General features: G+C 53.5%; 1 pseudogene; it reads right to left on the minus strand.

Annotated features, from left to right (window-relative positions):
- Positions 1-4,308: 4,308 nt before the first annotated feature.
- Positions 4,309-4,756, minus strand: part of LOC102475537 (NADH dehydrogenase [ubiquinone] 1 alpha subcomplex subunit 3 pseudogene) — a 3,614-nt pseudogene continuing 3,166 nt past the window's right edge.

Consider the following 4,756-nt stretch of genomic DNA (forward strand, 5'->3'; position numbering starts at 1 on the left):
GATCAGGAAGGGGGTGGAAAAAGCCATCGGAACCACTCCAGGATTTATGTTTGAAACTGTTTTCCTTTATCAGGGGAGAAAACAAGCAGATGTTCCTAAAGGTGAACCTTATAAATCAGCGCACGTGTGTAGGTGCCTCATGCCCTTTTTAACAAAAAAAAAAAAAAAAAGGAGGTGGTTTGGTTTTCGCAAGAGCACCTGGGTGCACACCAACAGCACCCCTCTGACCAGCTCCCTTGGAAGTCCCTGCATCTTACTTTGTTTTGAATCAGGGCCTCAACTCTTTCTCTGGGAAGTCTTCCCAGATTATGCTCGCCTGCTTTCCAGCCTTCACCTAAACTCTGGCCTTTCTCAGCCCCCAAGGAGTTAAGATCCTTCTGCAATTGTTCCTCCTTATTCCCGTATTCTGGAGGGTTGCCTTTTCCTCATCAGACCAGGAACTCCCCCAGGGCAGGAAATCTTTCCCATCAGCTCAGGTACTGGGGCGGGGTAGGGGGTACAGACAGTCTCATCTTCAGCCTCAATTTGCCCTGGGAAGTGATTTTTCACTTTCTCTCTCTCCAGCCAGTGCACAAACCTTATGGCAAAAACCTAAAAAACCTAAAAATAATAACAAACAAAAAAATTCTGCTAAAAAAAAAAGGCAGGGGGATGCAGTACATTACAATCAAATCATTAAAAAGAAAACAGCAGCAGGTGGCATGGTGGTTAAGGCACTGGAGTGCCACATGGTTAACCACAGTTCGAGTCCCAGACCTGGCAACTCACACTGGACAAGTGTGTATGCATGCCCAAAAGCCCAGAGGAGAATAGAGAAGGGACTGCAGTGTGACCATCCCCGCTGGGAATGGAGGGATGGTTTTTCACTTCCCCCCTGTCTGATGAGTATACATACCCTATGGCAAAAACCTTAAAAACAAAACACAAATGGAGAGAGCAATGAGGCTACATCCTCTGAAGCAGGAGTTCCAGAGGGATGCACTGTGAAGTCCGAAAGGCCATCCAAAAGGCCCATAAGATTTGTACATACTTGCAGTTTTCTGGAAGAGGGTCCATAACTTTCACATGACGCTTCAATGGCTGTGTCCAATGCCAGCGTGAGACCTTTAGAACCAAGAAGCACTGAACAGGTTATGGTACAGCCTACCCACCCCGACCTACGAGTTGGAAATGAAAACAGCACTAAGTCCGACAGCACGAAGCTTTCATGGCGCATAAGTTCATCAGAGCCCAGCGTCTCCTTTCCCCGCAGACGTGCTCAGTGGGGCTCACTCTCCCGAGCATGTGGGGAGCCCCTGCCCTGGGCCTGCTGTATAGCAAAGGCAAGAAAAAGGTTTCAAGAGGAGGTGGACGGCAAAGCTGGTGACTCTCGGGGTGCAGACAGGAACTAGGACGTCTTGCCGCCTCCGAAGCAGGCAGGTAGGTGGGGTGTTAGGTGAAGTCTGACCCAGAAACCTCTGCGTCCCCAACCTGGGTGGGTACTGAGGGGCCATGTCCATCCTTCGTGAACTAGAATGAGACCGAGAATGGGAGTCTGTGGTATTAGCTGGGCTCCACTAGACTTGGGAACATTCCCCTAAGGTCTCCCCTTCCACATCCTTCCCTTCCCTCTCAGAACCCACAGACCCCAAGCCCACTCAGCCACGGCTATTCTGGACACCAACACACAGCCCTAGGAGCCAAGTCAGCCAGAACAAGGGCTCAAGGCCAAGGTGAGGCCCCTGCTTCCCACCCCACCCCAGGGCTTGGAGATCAGCAGAGACACAGAGAGGAGGCCAGCAACATGTGGGGCCGCGGCCAGAGGAGCATGGCAGTGCAATGCCAGCACTCGGCCAGGCGCACTCACATGGGGGAGGCTGGTTCACTCTGGAGCCCTCCCTGGGTGCACCGGCCACACGTGTGCTCGTGTTCCAGAGCCGGCCGAGGCCGGAGGTGGATCACATCAAGACAGTGTTCGGGGGTGCTGGCTCTTTGTCTCTGTCTCTCTCTTGCTCATGAAGAAAATAAATGGATAAACTTTTTTTTAAATGTCTGACACTCCACCATGGGAATCAGAAAACGAGTTCTAGTTCCCAGCTGCTGTGCTGAGACCCAGGCAGGCCACTGCCCCTGTGGTCCGCCCTCCCTCCACTTAAAAAGTGAGGGCCTTGGGCACCTGAGCACTGCTCCGTGTGCACATCTTAGTCGGCTCCGCACTCCAGGGAGGGCCTGCGCTAGGGCTGGGCTAGAAAGATCGCTTCAGAGACTTTTCTCATACTCGGGTTATCAGTCTGGTCTTCCCAAAGCCCCAGGACAGGAGCCAATGCTGTCTCCAAAAGCGGACATTTGCCTACGGGAGGAGCCTCTCAGGGGGTGGGAGACTAAGTGAGAAGGGCAGCCGGGCCCTGGGGGGAGTGTGCACTGAGGGTTGGAGCAGACGGAGCTGAGCCCAGGCACTCAGGGGATGCTGTGGCTGCCAAGGCTCTGCTGGGAAGAGTGGAGACAGGCCCTGGGCACTGAGCAGCCATGACTTCCTGGGGGCCCTCAGCGCTCTGTCTGTTGGAAAGGAATGAAAGTGCCCAAGGTGAGAAGGATGCGCGAGGGACCTAAGGTTAGCTGGGGTTCCACCAGGAGCTAGGCCATGAGTAACTCTTTAGTCCCTGTGAAAAGCACCAGTTAGCCCTACTTCACAGATGAGAAAAACGGAGAGGGCAAATGACCTCCCCCAAATCAGGAAGTGGTAGAGCCAAGCTCTGAGTCAGTCTTTCCACAAGTCACGTGGGTCTTCCCTCCAGGTCCCTCTTGTGATATGGGCCTTCGGCTTCAGACTCAGAGACCCCAGGAGACAGCCAGGTCCAGGTTCCTCTTCAAGGAGCTAGAGGAGCAGTCACTGCCCAGGGCCTGCTGAAGCCAGTCCCTGCCCCTCCTGACCAGGGCATTTCCCCCCTGCACCCAGGAGGTGCTCAGAGCCCAGCCAGCCCCTCGCCCCCCTCAGTTCTGCACCAGACACTGAGGGACCAGCAACTGCACACCTCAAGTTCCCTGCAGAGTTCAGTAGCCCCTGGGCCAGGCAGCACCTCTCTCCCTGCCACCCAGCTCTGCATGCTGCATCCACCCATCTCTGCCATTCCCGCTGCACCCACCCAGCTCTGCCATTCTCGCTGCACCCACCCAGCGAACAAGCCCAGCCATGGCCCTCAGAGAGCAGCAGAGCCCAGACCTCTGAACAGTAGCACTGACTCAGGGTTCAAACAGGGTGAGTGCTGAGTGGAGGGGAGGGAGCTGGGAGAGGACAAGCACAGCCCAAGCCAAGTTCTACCTAAGCTTCTGGTTAGGGCAAGCCCAGAGGCAGCAGGGCCACTGCAGAGAGGAGGGAGGAGAAGTGGTTCAGCCCACATGGGAGGGCAACGTCCACACTATACTCCCAGCACCCCGAGCATCAACCCCGGCCCTAATCCACGTACATGACCATGTTTATGGTCACAGAGCCATAAACCACAAAACTGAGGACGCTTACTCATGTGCAAAAATGTTTACCTGTTTTTTTCTTCTTTTGTCATAGGGCACATTTTTCATAGAGACAGAAAGAGAGAAAGAGACAGAGGGAAAGTGAGAAGTCACCCCCACCCAAGGAAGGATGGCCACATCACAATCCCTTCTCCTCCCATCACCTCTCCAGATTTTAGGTGCACGTGCACACGTCCCAGGTGTGATTTTCAAGTTTCCAGGTCCAGGACTCGAACTGCATGGTCAACCATGTAGAATCCAGCACCTTAACCTCCACACCACCAGCTGGCCCAGTTCACATTTCTTTCACGGGAAAGGGAAAGGCAGGTTGCAAAATAATATGTATGGTATGATGCTGTTCTTGTAGGGGGAGAAACATCTTCACAAAAGTCTGGAAAGGTACCCACCTCAAATTTCAGGAGTGGTTATCTCCAGGTGGAAGATTATGGAATTTTTACCTTCTTCACATTCACCTGTATTCTAATTCTTCTACAATAATGGGCATTATCTGTGTGAGTTTTTAAGACTTTAAAAAAAAAACAAAAAAAGATAAATACATCAAGAACTTTGGCAGGGCAGTGGGCCAGCCCCTGTGTGCAGGAGAAGGAGAGAATGGAGGGAGGGGGGAACTCTGCCAGGAGGAGGAGGGTGGAAAGGGACAGGGCCAATGCTATGAAGACTAGCTTGGGGGACCAGCAGGTGGTGGTGCGGCTAAGGTACTGGACTCCCACATGGCCAACAGCGCTTTGTTGTTTTGTTTTGTTTTGAGGGAGAGTTCACATTTTATTGAGGACCCCAGAGGGGCCCTATCAACACAGCTGCTCACAGTCTCTTCAGCCACTCCAGGCAGCGGCCCTGCAGGTCCTGGGGGTGGCTGGGCACATCGGGCATGTTTCCGTCATCTCGGAGGGGCACTGGGTTAGTTGTAGGGGCTGTCCTGGTTCATTATGATGGAGTACTTGGTGTAGGGGCCGAGTGAGGGCAGGGCGATAGCGAGGCCCTCGATGGCAAAGGACATGACCAGCCTGGCTCCTGGGACCAAGCACTCCTGAGGAAGGCGTCGGGTCTCCAGGCCGTGTTGGTCTCTGCGGCAGCCGCGGTGGCAGCAAGGACGCAGAGCACTCCCAACAGCGTTTTTCTTTTTCTTTCTTTCTTTTTTTTTTTTTTTTTGAAGAGGTTTTTTGCTATAGGGCGCGTGCGCTCGCCAGAGAGAGACAGAGATACAGAAAGCGAGAAATCACCCCCCAGGGGGGATGGCCACAACACAATC

This window comes from Tupaia chinensis, unplaced genomic scaffold (genome assembly GCF_000334495.1).
Source record: "Tupaia chinensis unplaced genomic scaffold, TupChi_1.0 Scaffold000407_4, whole genome shotgun sequence".
Classification (NCBI taxonomy): Eukaryota; Metazoa; Chordata; class Mammalia; order Scandentia; family Tupaiidae; genus Tupaia; species Tupaia belangeri.